The sequence below is a fragment of the Vipera ursinii genome (assembly GCF_947247035.1).
Source record: "Vipera ursinii genome assembly, chromosome: 6".
Classification (NCBI taxonomy): Eukaryota; Metazoa; Chordata; class Lepidosauria; order Squamata; family Viperidae; genus Vipera; species Vipera ursinii.
Window position 1 is genome coordinate 77362181 of NC_139515.1, and position 18910 is coordinate 77381090.

Below are 18910 nucleotides of genomic sequence, written 5' to 3' on the forward strand. Positions count from 1 at the left end.
CGTTTCTGAAAGCTGGAAGTTGGCTTTGACGAGGCGGAATAGGTCGCAACATGTCAGCGACTCGTGCACGAAGGCTCCGGGTTTTATCTGACGTTTCCCCTTGTGATGCTTTGTTGTAAAAATTCACCGTAACGCGTATAAGCTAGCAAGGCATGTCACTGTAGAATGGGCTTCAACCCTCCTCCCCCCCCCGCCACCCCCCCGTCTTTTAAATTCCTTGGCTGCTTAGTGGATGCAGCGCAGTTCAGAAGTGGCTTTCATCAGTGCAAAATTTGGGTCTCTAGGTAAATAATGGAACAAACTATAAATCAACCCAACAGCAGAACTGCGGTAGCTAACGATATATTGATCAAAGAACTACATTTTGTTGGCGTCACTGCCCCTTAAAACATCTTCAGGGCAGTCCTCTTATCTCTGTTCTCTTTGAAGTATTCTAAAATTATTCCTGCCTTTTGTAAAATGATGAAAAAAGTTTTCAGATTCTAGCTAAATCTACAGTATTATTATAGCTGGGAATGAGTTGAAAGTGCTTGCTGTTGCTTTTGTCGCTGAATGAAATTTTAACTATAAAGCTGTGGTGTGCCTTAGACATACAGAAATAATGTAATCCATAGACAAAGGGATCCAAACATATCTCTCTCAATTTTTTTTTAAACCCTCTGGATTGTATGGCATGATTCATAATGTGAGAATGTGCAAGAAAACAACATGTGCATAGGACAAAGATTTCCTCAGACAAAAGACATGGTTTTAAGCCTGCATTAAGTAAATCTGGATAAATAAATCGGCAGCCTATATAATCCCTAATTAAATTAGTTGAGTGTAACTAATTGTTACCTAACTGTGAGGCATTCATTTGGACTGATAAAAGTAACCTGATTTGACTTGGCTACAAGTATTATCTGATTCAATTTGCACATTTTCCCAGCTACCAAAACCCCACCTTACCCTTCCCTCGTTCAGATCGCTCACTTATCTGCTCACAATAGAAGGTGGAATATTCTGACTTGAGGAGATTCAGATGACTGACTCATGGATGAGTTCACCCATAATGCCTAACTCTAAATCTGGGTTAATAGAACTCAATTGCGGGGCTCACATAGATAAGATAAGATAAGATAGGATAACCTTTATTGTTATTTTTTTTACTGTGGGCACAACGGCACACATCAAAAATGAAATTTAGTTGCCTTCTCTCAAAGTGAAACACATACATGACACACACCTAAACATACTATAGACAACCTATGTATAGACCCACCCACCCCTACATATAGATAACAAATAAATATTAAATACCATCTTGAATATATAACGGAAGGAGGAAACTTGAGAGTTCACAAGGTTAATGCTGTATGGAATGAAACTATGGCTGTTTAAGTAAACCATACCATGATTAAATGTGAGAGCTTGGTTCACTTAACATTTAAGAATGTGACCAAAATTTCCCCATCAGCTGAATGACAAACTACCCAAATTCATTGTAGATTGTTGTACCGTGTTGTATGGACTCAGTCAATATTTCCAGGCATCTGTTGCAACTGAGAAGTAAACACAGATAAGTTGACACAAAACCTATGTTTATACAATCAGCTAAATTGGTTTACAGGCTTCATCCATTTCCTTATATTGGTTCATCCAGAATTATATGGATGTATTATACTGACCTGTAAACCTGGTTCACACAGTATATTGAACTGCTGCAACCCTTCCTTCCCCCAAAAAATTTGTTTAAATTGAAACATAATTAAGTGTGGTGCAAATAGATCCAGTTAGGCTTTTAATTAGTCAGGTTTAATATATTGTGGGAACTCATCTAGAGAATCCAATGAATGCAGAATCATTCTTCTTAATGCAGAATAGAGTAAGCAAAATAAGCAAAGCAATTATTAGTCATCTCTTAGGGATAGGAGCAGCCTTTGGTGTTCAGTGTCCCAATGCTGTGTCGCAAGCTCTGCTCCTTTTAGTCATACAGATGACACCACATTGCTCAGAGAAAAGGCACAGGGCCTACATTTGCAATGGCACAATGCTTCAAATAAATGGTGATCTCTTACAAGCAAAGATTAATATAGTGCCACAGCTATATTATTTGCTATGCAGTCGTAGGAAGCTGCCAATTTTTACAGAGCTGAATTTGTCTATGGTTGTGTCAACAATTCTGCTTTGTGTTAAAATGAATGATAATGACAGGCTGATATGAACCCTGAATTACAATATATGTTCCCCAAGGGGAGAGGTTAAGAGCCAGTTCAGTGTATCGGTTGAGGCACCAGGTTAGAAATCAGCCCCACCCTTAGACACAAAGCCAGCTGGGTGACCTTGGGCTAGTCACTTTCTGCCCTAGGAAGCAGGCAATGGCAAACAACTTCCGAAAAACTTTGCCAGGAAAACTTCAGGGACTAAGCCAGGCAATCACCAGGAATCAAAAAACGGTCTCAAGGGGACACATACAGTTGCACGCACAAAGACAGTGGAGCTTATTAGTTATGTGAATGGCTTTTTGGAACTTCCAAGTGGCTTCAGAGACAGGCTAAGTAGAGAAATTTCTGCTTGAGAAAAATTTCTCCCTACTTCCATTCTTTCCTTCATACCAACTATGGTGTACTTGAAGAAGTTAAGGAACTGTAGAACAGGATGTCTTCTTCAAATCCTGCTATCACTCTCGATCTCTTAGCTGTGACCTCACTTTGCTCACGGATAGGGCAGGCCATGAATAATTACACCTCCTCTTCCTCCTCCTCCTTCTCCTCTTCTTTTTCTTCCTCCTCCTCTTCTTCCTCCTCCTCCTCCTCCTCTTCCTCAAAACTGAAGTAAGAAGGGGTTGGATGCTTAGAGCAGGAGTGGTGGGGTTTTTTTGTGGTTTTTTTTGCAGACCAGAGCCGTTTTTATTGCTATCTAAAGACAAGATGTGATGGGTCCCGAGTGCCGCGTAACAGAGTGAGCGCCTGTTAGTCGTCCCAGCTTCTGCCAACCTAGCAGTTCGAAAGCACGTAAAAATGCAAGTAGAAAAATAGGGACCACTACGGTGGGAAGGTAACAGCGTTCCGTGTGCCTTTGGCATCTAGTCATGCCGGCCACATGACCACGAAGACATCCTCGGACAAGCACTGGCTCTTCGGCTTTGAAACGGAGATGAGCACTGGCCCCTAGAGTCGGAAACGACTAGCACGCATGTGCGGGGGAACCTTTACCTTTACCTTTAAGGGATAAAACAGATGCCTTTGTGTATCTAATAGAACAATGTGGATAAAGAGAACAATACATCCTTTTACAGAACTGAAGAAAACCTGTGGATAACAAGCCAACTGGAATGGTGGGAGATTTAGAAAAAATAAAAAGGGCTTTTCTAAAGAATTGGAGATAAGAAAGTTTTCATACTGTTTGTAATAGCACTCTGGAATTTGGTAGTAAAAGATAGAGTGACAACAACAACAAATGTGATGGTTATCAAAGCGGTCAGGGCCATTCCCCTCTATTCAGTTAATGTCCACCCATCCTTGTGTTGGCAGAAAACAATATACCGTAGGTCTGACATTGATTGTCCCAGTTGCTGGTCTTTGTCTTGCTCAGGAGTGTCCATAGGGTGTAGGATTCAACAAAGCATAAGATGGAACCCCAACCTTGTGATCAAAGCAACAACCTCATTTTGACTTGTGTCATGTCACATCATTTCATGTTTGTGTCATCTTGAATTGGTTTCTGTTGCCTTCTTCTATTCATTGACAGTCACTTGACTTGTAAACAAGTAAACAGGCAACAATACCCAACAGATCATAGGTTCCTTTCAATTTTTGTTGATATTTGTTGGATCCATATTCCTTTGATTCAAAGCCACCTAGTGGTTATTTTTCCTCTTCAGAGTCTGGTATCCAGAAGTACCAATTTTGGGGGAGGAATCACTGAAAAGTTTTGACATTTTGGTCTTCTTGGCTGCTTGCTGGGGGCATCTCTCTCTCTCTCTCTCTCTCTGTGTGTGTGTGTGTGTGTGTGTGTGTGTGTGTGTAGACAAAACAAGAGGGTCCTTTGATTTCTTTGTTCTTAGAGGTGAGATTTGCCTTGTGGCATTGTTGATCAGCATTCACATCTATTAAAAAGAAAAATAATTTTTCGCCTGGCTACCATACTAGAAGATTACCTATTTATTTCACAAAAAATATTTTCATATGGATTTTTTGCTCTAGTTTTCTATCACAGTGAAAATATTTTCTTTGCTTTTCAAAGGTCTATTTTCTCTACTGATTAGTGAACTTTCCATTTCATTTTGGGTGTCACCATCTCCCATTTGAGGAACATCTGGAAAAATGGTTTTTCCTTCTCCAGGGCAGTCTTTAGGCAGAATTGAAACACTGAAAGGTAAAGCTACATTTCTAACAGTAACAAGAGTCTTGTCTTTCTTTGGTTTTGCTGCAATCCAAAGTCTACAGGCCCCTCATTTAAATTCAGGGAAGAAATAGCAAGGGAAGGATTTTCTTAACAGGTTATAGTTGTTTTTTTTTTTAAAAAAAAGAGAGACTTGGCAGGACTAAGATGGAAATTCTGGGGGTGGCAGAGTTGGCAAGTCTTCCTCCCAACCTCCCAGATGTTCTGGCAACTAGCATTGGTTTTACCATGGGCTTCTAGGACCACAGAAGCCTGCTTTGTGAATAGTTCCAGGCTGGTTTAAGATTGGAGTACTTATCTTGACAAACCAGTAGTTCATTTCAAATTTGGCACAACCATGGACTTTCCAGATGTTCAAATGGTGGTTACTCATTCATTTCAGATGGAAAACATGCTTTTCTTATCTAAACTCACTTATCTCACACTCTCCACGGGCTTAACTGTATTTTTTTAATATATGTAGGGTTTCTGAGCACACTGGAAGTTCTTTGTGGTTATTTTAGCATTTTCTCTAATGAGGATCTCCCTCCCTTCCATCCCAAATCCTTACTATCACACTCAAGTACAGTAGTCTCACAGTGTGTTGACTTGATGCTGAGTAAATTCCTTTAGCAAAGCCAGTGGTTTTCTCAGCTGTTGAATTAGTTATTAAAAAGTTACTCCAGCTTGCAGTCAACTTCCCTGACCTCACCTTTTCCTTGCCACATTATTTCTTTTTTTTTTCCCCGCGGTGTTGAAAAAAAGACCCTCTCAGATTTTTGAGTAGAGGCAGTGTTGGCCTTCAGAATTTAATGATAGTGATCTAGAGTAGGGGTCTTCTTGCTGTCTTGACAAACATAGCAGGCTGAGTAATTCTGGGAGTTGAAGTCCACAAGCCTTAAAGTGGTCAAGTTTGGAGACCCCTGGTCTGGAGCACAGATTTCCTGGTGGATGGACAAGTGGGTGGAGAGATGGATGGATGGCACCTTCAGGGGCAAAGTGACCTGATACACAGTCCACAGGCAAGCCAGAGACTGACTGGGCTCTTATCTTTATAATCAAGTGCTTTGACATCTGAATTGGTTTTTAGCTGAGCTGGTTTCTAATTGTCTCTGCTGGAAGATGATTAGTCAGTTGCAAACAATCCTCAAGACCCACGTGCTATTGTTTGTAGAGACACATCCCTTGAGCATGGCTGGGGAGTTTCTTTGTAGAATGAAGTAGGAATATACTAATATCCTTGGTTTGGTCAAGCTGTGGATGAAGCTTGATATCTCTAAATTCTTGGCTTGGTTTTCTTACCACATTGCAAGAAGCTGTTGTATGTATAATGGTACAAAGGTGTCTTAGGCTCATGGTTGCTGTATTCCAGATTTCCCTAACTGCTACCTTTTGGATGTATTAGATTCCACTTCTTTTATTCCTCTCCAACATGACTGGTAGCCTTACAGGCTAGAACATTACGAGTAATTCCAGATTGGGGAAGGCTACTATAGTGCATGTCCAAAATATAAAGATTTTGAGTAAAAAAAAAAGAATCCAGCTTTATGTTACTCCATTGAGATGTTACTCAGCAATTTCCATGTCATGCTTGCCATTCACAGCAATTTCAGTACCTATGGCCTTTGCAAAATGCCAGCTGCAATCCATTGGAGAGATGTAACATATAGCAAGAAATGAAATGAAATAATGAAATGAAATGGGCTCATTTATATCTTTGGGGAACAGGTTCTTTCTTTCTATCCACTAAAGAGCCAGAAGGAATGTAGGTTCCTACACATGTCTTGGATATGCTACATTGACCAGCTCAAGTCAGGGAAATCATAGACACTTCCTGGTAGAAGACATAGAAGGGGGGGAAACCTGTATTTCAAGGAGCATGAGGAGGTAGTCCTTGACTTATGACCAGTCACTTAATGACCATTTGAAATAATGATGGACCTTTCAGGGGTATTTAGGACCTGGTTCTGATGTTCTAATGGCCACTCCCTATGTTGTGGTCATGTGACTGCATTTTGGGTGCTTGGCAACCAGCCTGCATTTATGGCTATTTACCTGTCCCATGGTCACCTGACTGAATTTTATATGTTTTCCAAAATTTGGCATTTATTTCTGGTTTTTGGCAAAATCAGCTCATAACAAATAATTGGCTTGATTATTGACTAAGGTGGTCATGTGAGAATTTGGGGGCATTGTAAAGCAAGCAGTATTCTTATATATTTTGTTCTTATGATTTATCAAGCAGTGAGATCCAATAAAGAACCTTTTCTAACCCGTGGAATGCCTAGAATCTCTCTCATTGCTGAAATCTCAACAGCCTATACCAGGGGTAGGCAACCTCGGCTCTTTTATGACTCATGGACTTCAACTCCCAGAATTCCTGAGCCAGCTTGGCTGGCTCAGGAATTCTGGGAGTTGAAGTCCATGAGTCATAAAAGAGCCGAGGTTGCCTACCCCTGGCCTATACCATAATGGCTATCTGATTTTCACTACATTACACTGGGTTTTTAAACATCTATATTCTAAATAAAAATTAGCCAATCAATGGAACAGTTTTCTGCTGTAGGTGTGAATAAGAAAAAATGTCCATAAATGGGCTCATTTTTTAAATTGGATTTTCAAAATAATTCAATGGAAACTTTTTTAAAAAGAATATACATAGACAAATATGTGCACTGTATGAAACGACTCCTGAAAAATCTGTAATTGGCAGGTTTTTTAAATGTTATGTACGTTCACTTAATCTCTGGCACTTGGAACTGGATCCGAAGTTGAGTTATGGATCAGGTTAACAAGATGCGTTTCATTTTTACTGTTTTTTCCCCTTTTAGCTCCCATTATTTGTGGAATAGTGAATCTTGAGGGAGCTATTTAGATACTCAAGGCCTACATTTTACTCAGTGCAGAAAACCAAATCAAAGATGGCTGCCCAGCTATTCCTCCACTAAAGTTTTCCTAACTTTCTATTGGAAAACTGCCCTCTTTTGACCTAAATGCAAATTTGGGTGCAGCTAACAAACATAAGCAAAGGCAACCATCACTTCCTAATTTTTGTTTGTATTGCCTGCCCAGCATCTTTGTATTTAACTTTTAAAACCCGGCTGTATCATATTCATTTTATTGCTGACACAGAGCATTTGTTAACAAAGGAAACTTCTAGCACCAGCCACAAAACTTGCCCTAATAAGGATAACTGAAAAAATACCCAGCTTTCAGCGGTGAGGTCAAAGATATGAGGCAGTGGATAATAATTCCACTCTCTCCTTTGTCACTGAAAATATGATGGTGTGGTTTGGCTTTGGCAGCAATGGTCTGGCTAGCTGGTCAGGGACACTCTGTTCTGTTGAAAACCCTTCCAGAGCAGACAACCAAACTAACTTTTCCCCCCTTTTTGCAATTGCTAATTAAGTTACACACTGGATGTGTCAATTACAAAACTAAAGAATGCTAACGAGGAGGTTTGCCAAGGAGGTTTTGTGGCACAGTAAGAATGAACCAATTATAGTTTTGTACTCTTGTTTGGTGCTGTGATGGAAGGGTTAGGCTGAGTCCCTTATGAGATTGTGTGTGGGTGTGTTAACTGATCCCCTTGTTAATGCAAACTGAGTTTATGGAGAGCCGTGCAGGGATGAGATGTGCCACGTGCCCAATTTACCACACCCCAGCAGGATCTAAACGTTCCAGTTTGTCTTTCAGTCTGCAGTTCAGATCTTCCTCTTTCCCACCTCCCACATCCGTGCCAAGCCTTCCCAGCTGAGGGTGGAGAGCAACTCATTTAGTGAGGGAGTAGGAGGTGTTATTCAAGGTTTTTTGGCTTCTTTGTTACAGAGCGGGGAGGCCAAAAGCAACAACTGCAGCACTGATGGCCATTGTGTGGAAGCAGGTTGGAAAGAGCTGGACGCTGCTCTGGTTATCTAAATCAGAGTTTCTCAACCTTAGCAATTTTAAGCTGCATAGACTTCAACTCCCAGAATTCCAGATCATTAGACTGAGCCCAAGGGAGGGATCAAACGCGTTATCAGTCATGAGTCCCTGAACGCAGGTCAGACCTGCCACAGCTTGGTCTGCTAGGAAAGCAAGACTCTCGACTCCATTTGTAGTGAAAAGAATACTTTTACTTAAAGTCAAGTGGTTGCAGTAGATCAAAGCCAGAACTGAGGTCTTGCATGCCAAAGCTTCCCAGTTAACTTTCCATTTCTCATTCCCCACCCCCACCCCCGTTATCTCCTGATTGTCCAGTTACATTCAAAGAAGTTGTTTTGGTAACTGTCCCTGCAAAAGTGGGCTGGATCATGAGCTGTTAAATTCTGTTTCCCAAGACTATGACCTTGGGATAGTGAGCCAATGTCTCAGGATGACACTGAACTTAGTTTTGGTTTCTCCCTTCCCCTCGCTCCCTCCCCTTATAGTTTATGGCAGGTTGGCATCTAGTGAACCAAGGCTGAAGCAAAGGATGACAGTTCTGACAGCGCCTACAAGACATCTAAGCCCAGTCCACCTTGAATGCCTTATCTCCCGCTCATTTCCCTTGACCTGTTAGTAGTTCAGATTCTTGTAAAGAGCTTAAGCTTGCAATAAATCCTTATACTCATTTGAACTGCCAGAATCTCCTGACTTGCCTGCCTCTTGACCATTCCCCAGCCAGTCATGGGCTTGACTCTCTGGTTGCAGAGTCCATGATTTTGCCCGCCCCGCTCCCAGAAGGTGCCCCTGATTTTTACCCTAGTCACTTCTTCCGTTTTGTTGCAATAGCTGGCTGAGGAATTCTGGGAGCCGAAGTCCACAAGTCTTAAAGTTGTCAAGGTTGCAGACCCCTGGTTTTAGGATTGTTCAGCTGTGCATGAAAAAAACAAAGTGTGTCCTGCATTTTCAAGGACCAGCAGCTATAGGTTGAGGCATGTTTTTCTTTCCTTTTCGTTAGTTCCATTGAAAGGTTATGAGGTGGCTTCCCTTTTCTTTTGTGAATGATTGTTGACCAAATCCTATCTTCACCATTTCCCTCATTGCTCTTTCCTTGAAGAGAGTTGGAAAGGGAGGGAGAATTTCCATACAGGAGTTACAGCAGAAAGGAAACAGAATGTAAAACATAAAAGAAGAAGAAGATGGAAACGAACATCAACATGTTGCGCTTATTTCTGATGTTTTGAAGGTGCCCATCAGTACGTAGTACAGGAAGAGGGAGGATGTTTAATCACTGAATGAGCTGTAAACTGTCAAATGCTTTGAGTGGTTAGTGGAACAAAACAGATGGTGAAGACTCTTCTTTCCACTGGGGAGCTTTTGATAAAATAATTATGCCATTTTGCATTATCATTTGTAATTGTTTATTCTAAATATCCTGAGACCTTCCGTGGATTCAATTCGTTTGTTATTAATCAAATTTATATAGCTGCTTATTTCATCAAAGGAGAGTCTGGGCTGTGCGCAACAATAAATAAAACAATCCCAATATAAAATAAACATTAAAAAAGCCCACAGCAATAGATAACATAAATAATATGAAAAACAAAAATACTAACCATGGGCAAAGGGAGGATAAAAGCAACCCCATTCGGAAATGGAACCATTGAGGCAAATCTCTGATTCCCTGGAAAACCCAGGTCTGATGAATGACCAGGTCTTGAGAATTTCAAAGAAGATGGAGCTAATCTAATTTTGGGGAGAAGGATGTTCTATAAGGCAGGCACCATGGCAGAGAATCCATATATCCTCGGACCCACCAGATGTAGATCCCTACGTGATGAAACCTGCTGCGTGCTTCCCTGAAATTGGGGACAAGCCATTCTTCGGATGATGATCATGATGATGATAGTAATAATGATGATGATGATGATGTTGGAAGGGACCTTGAAGGTCATCTAGTCCAACCCCTGCTCAGGCAGGAAACCATATACCATTTCAGACAAATGGCTGTCCAGTCTCTTCTTAAAAACTTCCATTGTTGGAACATTCACAACTTCTGGAGGCGAGTTGTTCCACTGGTTTATTGTTCTGTCAGGAAACTCTTCTTAGTTGTAGATTGCTTCTCTCCTTGATTAATTTCCGTCTGTTGCTTCTTGTCCTGCCTTCAGGTGCTTTGGAAAATAGCTTGACTCCCTCTTCCTTGTGGCAACCCCTGAGATATTGGAACACTGCTGTCATGTCACCCCTCGTCCTTCTCTTCATTAAACTAGACATACCCAATTCTAGCAACTGTTCCTTATAAGTTTTAGCCTCCAGTCGCTTAATAATCTTTGTTGCTCTTCTCTGTACTCTTTCTAGAGTCTCAACATCTTTTTAACATTGTGGTGACCAAAACTGGATGCAGTATTCCAAGTGTGGCCTTACCAAGGCATTGTAAAGTGGTATTAACACTTCATGTGATCTTGATTCTATCCCTCTGTTAACGCAGTCTAGCACTGTGTTGGCTTTTTTGGCAACTGCAGCACACTGCTGGCTCATATTTAAGTGATTGTCCACTAGGACTCTGAGATCCCTCTCACAGTTGCTACTATTGAGCAAGGTACACTTATACCTGTGCACCTATACCTATACCGGTACACTTGGTTTTTCTTGCCTAATTGTAGAACCTTATTTTTTTCACCATTGAATTTCATTTTGTTAGATAGCGCCCAATGTTCAAGTCTGTCAAGATCCTTCTGTATCTTGAGCCTATCTTCTGGAGTGTTGGTTATTCCTGCCAGCTTGGTGTTGTCTGCAAATTGGCTGTTCCACATCCATCCCCTCATTCAAATCATTGATGAAGACATTGAAGAGCACAAGAGATAACCTAGTCCAATGCCATGAAGTGACTTAAATGTTAAAAGCAGCACCTTGAATTGGACCAGAATCAAACTGGCAACCAATGCAGCTCTTGGAGCTGGGGCGTATCATGTACTGCCCTAGGAGTGTGCATAACTGTCCAAACTGCTGCAGTAAGAGCCCTGATGGTGCGGTGCTTAGAATGCAGTATTGCAGGCTGACTCTGCCCACTGATTGACCCAGTCTTCCAGCCTTCTAAAATTGCTAAAATGAGATGGGATGTAGATTCTGTAAACTGCTCAGAGAATGAAATGATATACTGTATAAGTCTCGGTGCTATTCTTCTGTACCAGCTGAAGCTTCTGAATCCTCTGCAAGAGCAGCCTCATGTAGAGCTTCTTGAGGAGGGGACAAACCAAGACCCGTAACCTCCTTACTCAAAGAATTATTAGCCACTGCCCGAACCCATTCACATGACACTTGCCCTCCCCCCAAAAAAACCCAGGCTGCTTTAATGAGCCAGGATTTCTAAAGCTTTTGGGCAAACTGGGTAAGCAAAAAGCTATCTCGGAAGAGACAGTTTTTATAATGCTACTGAGAAGGTTGCATAGCTGTAGTAGCCATGCTCAACTTGAGGTCATTTTTACTTTTATTTTACATCTGCTCCAGAAATTCTTTTCCCCAGTTGGAATTCATTCTCATTTTTTATTTTTCTACCTAACCCTAAGCTTTAGGTTAGTGGTCCCCAACCTTAGCGGCCTGGTTGGGGGAGAGGGAAGCTGGCCCCCACAAGTGGAGGGTTGGTGTGAGGGCGTGTGCACTGGTCTGCTGCTGGTGCAAGTCAAGCTACGGGCTGTGTGCTGGCCAGCCGCTTGTGCAGCCTGGTTCGAAACAAGCCACGGCCCAGTAGTAAGCTGTGGCCCGAGGGTTGGGAACCCCTGCTTTTAGTTGTTTTTATTTTCAAACAACCCTCTAGTTTTTCCCAGTTTATATCTTCCAATTCTTCCTAGTTCATACAACTTCAATCACAGCATACCTTTTAATGTGCCGAAGTCTTACGATGAGTCTGATTTGCCACTCAAACTATTATAGTGCATATTAAAATCTGTGAATGAAGCAGGGTAGCTAAAGGTAATTTGTTCCTGTTGTTTATTTGGGAGTATTCTTGTGACATACTTGGAATGAAATAAATATTCACTTTTAACAGATCCTGGGATGTGCTGTGAAGCACTCTATTCATCTAACTACTTGATTCTGGCATTATTGCAATTAGTGACAGCATTATTTTGAAATCTTCAGTGCGGGTGGCCAGAATGATGGAAAAGGTATAAATACAAATGGGAGATAGAGACAAAATTAGAAATTCTTTTGTCCATTGTGTCCATTCTCTTGGACAGAAAGGAAACTCAGAAGATATTGGCCATTTCTGTACTGAGGACCCATGTGAAATGACATTCCTAGAAAAGATCATTGTTATTATCTTAAATGTGAGAAAAGATGAACATTGTAAGCCACACCATATCATCTTTATATGGGTAGTCCTCAAGTTATGAACATAATGGAACCTGCCCATTACGGTTGCATTTCCTAATGATCCCCCATCCCTGTTCTCCCCAAAGTAATCATTAAACAAATGTGCTGGTTAAGTGGAGCACCGGGTGCCTCATGGATGAGGGAGGTCCTAGACCAGTGGTGGTGAACCTATGGCAGGCATGCCAGAGGGGGCATTCAGAGCCTTTTCTGTGGGCACACGCACCATCACCCCAGGCCCGCTTCCTCCTGCGGCCCCCTCCTCACCAGCAGCCTTCCTGGGGGAGAATCACCCCCGGTTGTGGCCCGCGTGGAGCAGTGCAGCCAATGACATGGCAGCTGGGCAGCGAGGACAAGACTCTGCCCTCACGCCCTGTTGTGAGCAGATGATGCTGCGGGGTGCAGGCGGAGAACATGGCCGCCATGGTGCTGCTGGGCTGCCTAGGTGATCTGCTGCAGCGGGCTGTGGAGGCGGTGGATGGCCGTGCGGGTGGGCAGAGTGGGGTAGAATGGGGTGGGGCAGGGGTGGTTTTTGGCCACTCGGTCTCCAAAAGGTTCGCCATCACTGTCCTAGACCTAGCACAGATTCAGGCCTGCTATCCCAGGCCTCCCAAGGTCTTCCTCACCCTTGAGGCACCTGATCCTCTGCTCCCAATCCCTTGGGGTTCTCTGGACCTCAGCCTGCTTCAAAGCCAGCTATTCTGCCAGGCAAGAGAACCTAAGGCTGATCAGCAGAAGTGATTGCACACCGAGGGCAGTTACAACACGTTGGTGATAACCCATCCTAGTCCATGCTGCTACTAGACCAGGCTGTTCTCATTAAGAATACTAGTGAATTGGTGACACATACCCTGTGTTTCAGACAACCAGGACTTGCCAGTAAATCTCTGTTCCTCCCCTCCCCCAATTGTGCATAATTTTTTACAAGCTTGGCCTTGGCTGAAGTCTGTCAAACATTTGACAAGGTGTTGTTAGTTTAGAACATTTCTTTGAAAACTATAGCGAAGTCCTATGAAATGTTGGTTGTGGAAGTAATAACTGGAGTGGAAGTAATTGATGAAAAGAAAACTGTGTGAGTGACACCAGCTCCTGATAAGCTGAACAGTAATATAAACCAAGCCTTATTCCTGGGGTCATCTACATGCATGTGTATTTGTGTGTGTCAAAATTTTTAGCCTATTTGTTGGCATTCGTACAGCAACTTCATTGGAGGCAAAGGTGGTTTGATTAAACCTATATGAGTGAACAACTTATAGAATCTCAAATAAGACTTGATTGAACTGATTCCATTCTCACTTGATGATAATCTATCAACTCTGGATTTTCCTTAAACAATCCAACCTAAAGAGAGAGACAGGTAGTCACTTAGCAAATGAACAAAGTTACAACAGACCCCCATTTAGGACACTCAGCAACCAGTCGGCATTTGTGTCCATTTGCAATGTCCCACGGCTGTATGATTGTGATTTATGATGTTGTTGCTAAAAACTGGCTTTTGTTCTTGCTCTGCAAAACCATCCCATAGCGAACATGGTCTATGACAGGGGTGTCAAACTCCCGGCCCACAGGCTGGATACGTCATCTGGAAGCCATGCCCACCCCATTGCCGGCAATGGCAAAACTGTCCCGATATGTTGTGTGATGTCATGTGATGTCATGAGTTTGACATGTCTGGTCTATGATGATTCAATGCTGCTAATTTGGCATGGTGAGCTGGGGGTGGCCTTCCCACCACCCCCAGTGTTCAAATGTCCTGCAAAGAAATGGCAGCATCAAGTTGGCAGAGGGGACTTGGCAGTGGTAAGAAGGCTGTCCCCAGCTGGCCACGCCAATCATCCCATTCCATGGTGAACAGTGGGTTCACTTAACGATCACCTCAAAAATGGCCATAAACTCAGGTTCAGTTACATGATGATCCACTTTACAACCATCACAACTTATGGCTCTGATGGGCAGGCTCCATTACAGTTGTAAGTCGAGGACTACCTGTATACTTTGTTCATCCACTTCCAATAACTTAAGATGTGCACTGGAGTCCCTGCAATAATAGAGCGTGTGAACACAGGACCCAGATCCTTGACTTGTGATTCCTTTTTTTTTTTAGCCAAACTTGCCTATCAGCTTTTACCCATAAATTATATTAATTGCATTGTATTTTCAGCCCTGAAAGTATAATTACAACATAGCTTCCTAGCAATAGAAATGTTAAATATCTTGGCAAGTAATCTGCATTTGCAGGAAATTTACCTAAGGCCCAATGCAGCTATTTCAAGAGATTATTTTGATGTCAGATCTGGCTTTGTTTCTGCTCCCCATCAGTTTCCATAAAAAATTGTTTCTTCCCCTTATGAACACTGATGTGGTCAAGTTTCTATCTGCCATTCTTGGCAGATTCAGTCAAAACTGGTAACATATTATTACACACACACACACACACACGTGTGTGTGTGTGTGTGTGTGTGTGTGTGTGTTAAGTGTTTGTTAAGTATTTAGAATACCTTGCTAGGCCCCAAACACTGGACAAATCCTATTTCCTGTTTCAGCCTAACCCAAGGCCATCCACAGGCAGTAGTCACAACAGTGACAGCTCATATTTGTGTAAATTTTTTTGGATTGCTAACAAAGAATTAAAGCTATATTAGTCTCCCTTAATTCTTTGTTAGCAATAAAAAAAATTACACACACACAAACATATACACACACACACACACACACACACACACACACACACACACACACATATATATATATATATATATATATATATATATATATATATATATATATATATATATATATATATATATATATTGTCACCAGTGTACATACCTCCTCATTCAGTAAAGGGAAAAATAGAGTCACATAGTCAGAAATAACAGATTCCCCAATGTGAAGCGCGTTGCAATTTAAAGCAGAAGAAAACAGCAAAAATAGAGAACTAGCAAAGAAAGTGATATATTACCTATGCTCCATAATAATAATAATAATAATAATTTTTTTTTAAAAAAAATCTGCATTTCTACCTAGCTGTAAAGAATTCACAGCGTTGAATTCCTACTAATCATTGATCCACAGTTATTTGGACAAAACAGATTAAAACCAGCTTGCTTTTTCAGTGTTAGCCTCAGTATAATCCCTTCCTGCCAGGGAAAGGTGCTTTGAGGTAAGGCTTTTACTGTGCAATTGCTCTGCCGTGAATAAATCAGGGAAGGAAGGAAGGTGCTAAATTATGCCTTATGATTATGCTGGTGCTGGGAAGAATCCAGCTGGAGAGTTCAGAGGAGCCATTCTTCTCTCTGAGCTGAGAGACAAGTTGATACTTTTCAGATGTTCTGGACTTCAGCTCCTGTCAGCTTGAATCAGCTTGGTCAATTGCAAAGCATTTTAATATAAAATAGCCAGAGAGTGCTAGATTGCATATTTATTTATTTTTATTTATTTTAATTCCATTTATATCCCACCCTTCTCCGAAGACTCAGGGCGGCTTACAAGCTTAGCAGTAGCCTTCATTCTATGTATATGCCTGCTTGTTAGGGCTTTCACACACACACCCCAAGCGGCATTATTACAAAGTCAGCTTATTGCCCCCAACAATCTGGGTCCTCATTTTACCTACCTCGGAAGGATGGAAGGCTAAGTCAACCTTGAGCCTGGTGGGACTCAAACTTGCACTAATTGCAGGCAGCTGGTGTTACTTGAGGAGGCATTAGCCCACTGCTCCACCAAGGCTCTGGATGGAAACTAATCAAGGAGAGAAGCAACCTAGAACTAAGGAGGAATTTCCTAACAGTGAGGGCAATTAACCAATGGAATGGTTTGCCTTTCAAAAGTTGTAGGTGCTCCATCACTGGACGCTGGTGTTACTTGAGGAGGCATTAGCCCACTGCTCCACCAAGGCTCATATGCTTTCTGTTGCCTTTCCCTTCCCTTCCCTTCAATGGTGTGTTTTCTACAAGGTCGTGTTATCCTTATTTTCTCTCCTAAAAATATATATAGAGAGAATTTAGTTTCATGCCTTTTAAGTTCTCAAGGTCTCATTCCAGATCAGCTTGTTTACACAGTCATCTTATCCATTTTATCCCGGTCTCCTTTTTCTAATTTCATAAGCAGATGGGGACAACTGGTTTTGGAACAACCCGCTAAATTTAAATTACTGATTTTGAATTTTACATCTAAGTGTACGGTATATTGTTTTAGGGTCTTGGTTTGAAAAGAGGTTTTTTTTTTCTAGATTTGATGGTTGCCTTGAAATGATTTCCAGATTTTCCATGCACAATAGGAGATATCTTGAATGAAATTTGAAGAGAAAGGTGGAAAGGATGGTGACAAATTGGAGCATATTCAATGCCCCAGCTGTCAAGATCTTGGAGCATCTAGAGGCCTATGAGGGTCATAGGATCTGGGTATGTTTAGCATGCAGAATAGATAGCTGAGAGGAAGTATAAGTGCAAATAAATTGTCACACACAACAGGAAATAGACTAACTCTCTCTTGGCCCAGAGCAGCAACGGGGAATTCACATTAGACATCAGGAGAAACACCATAACTGTAAGATCTGTCAGCCAGTGGAAAAGAGCTGCCACATATAGTAATAAATTATGTCTTGCGAGAAGACTTCAAACAGAGGGTGGATGATCTTCTGTTAGAGATGCTGTGATAAAGGATCTTGCATTGAGCAATGCCTGAGCTAGATTAGAACACTGGGTTCTAAGGTGCTTCGAATTGTATCGTTTTATGAAACCGCCAAAGAGCAACAAAGACTCTTAGGGCAGAGGTACCCAACCTTTTGGGCACCAGGGACTGGTTCAGTGGAGAAAACTTTTTCCACGGACCCAGAGAGTGTGTGGTTTTGTGTGCTGCCTGCATCCCACTGATGGGGCTTTCCTTGTTTGTGCAGACCGGTTGCTGACATGCTGCGACCTCGTACCGGTCCATGGACTGGAGGTTGGGGACCCTTGTCTTAGGAGTCTGGAGGCTAAAAGATATGAACAATGATTTCAGGAATTGGGTATGTCTAGTTTAATGAAAAAAAGGGGTGACATGATAGCAGTGTTCCAGTATCTAAGGGGCTGCCACAAAGAAGAGGTGGGGTCAACCTATTTTCCAAAGCACCTGAAGGCAAGACAAGAAGCAATGGATGGAAACTAATCAAGGGGAGATCCAAGCTAGAACTAAGGAATTTCCTGAAAGTTAGAACAATTAATCAGTGAAATGACATGCCTCCGGAAATTTTGGATGCTCCAAACCTAGAGGTTTTTAAGAAGAGATTGGACAACCATTTGTCTGAGATGGTATAGAGTTTCCTGCTTGAGCAAGGGGTTGGACTAGAAGATCTCCAAGGTCCCTTCCAACTCTGTTATTTTGTGTTTTTTTTAACCTGGACACTTTAATTTCCTGGAAAGGTTTGGCATTAGATCCATTCAACTATATTATTAATAATATTTATTTTATTTATTTATTTTATTGCATTTATATACCGCCCTTTCCCTGAGGACTCAGGGCGGTTTACAGGGAGTTAAAAATCAACCATACAAAAGTTAAAACCCAATTTAAAAAATATTAAATTAACCCTGTACTATTAAAAACCCCAATTAAAATGAATGTCTCCTCAGCCTGGGCCCGAGAGCTCAAAGAGCCAGGTCTTCAGGTCCCGGCGGAATGAACAGAGGTCGGGAGCAGTCCTCAGCTCCACCGGCAGCTGGTTCCAGAGGGCAGGCGCCCCCACTGAGAAGGCCCTATCCCTGGGTGTCACCCGCCGGCAATCTCTTACCGGCGGGACCCTGAGCAGACCCTCCCTGTGGGAGCGCACTGGGTGAAGGGCGTCTGATGCGGGCAGCAGGTGTTCCCTCAAATACCCCGGACCCAGGCCATATATCCTTGAACTATGTCCCTGAATTAGTTTTTGTTTTCTCAAGTGGGTTAGAATCAGGGTTTGGATGACATCAAAAGATGCCCCCAGTGACAACACAAATATTGGCGTATGACATCAAAAGAACCTGCTCAGTCCTTGAACTTCAGGCTCCATCACGCTGCCTTTTAAAAACCTGCAGTGCTGCCAAATACAAATAACCCAAATGAGGACCAATATGTCAAGTTTAGCTGCTCTTTGAAAAGAAGAAAAATGAAAACAGAATAATCTTGAAGTAGCAAGTGTGGGTGTGCCCTGAAGAAAACAACAATGCCAACATAAGTTGCCTTTGGTATTTTGTACTTATAGGGGCATATCTCTAGAATATCATTTGCATTATAGCTTCGTGAGTGTCTATATGTATCTACA

The 18910-nt window shown here is 42.0% G+C and overlaps 1 protein-coding gene across 9 annotated transcripts in view; it reads left to right on the forward strand.

Moving 5' to 3' along the window:
- Positions 1 to 18910, forward strand: part of CALD1 (caldesmon 1) — a 223128-nt gene that overhangs the window by 152097 nt on the left and 52121 nt on the right. The window lies entirely within an intron of this gene.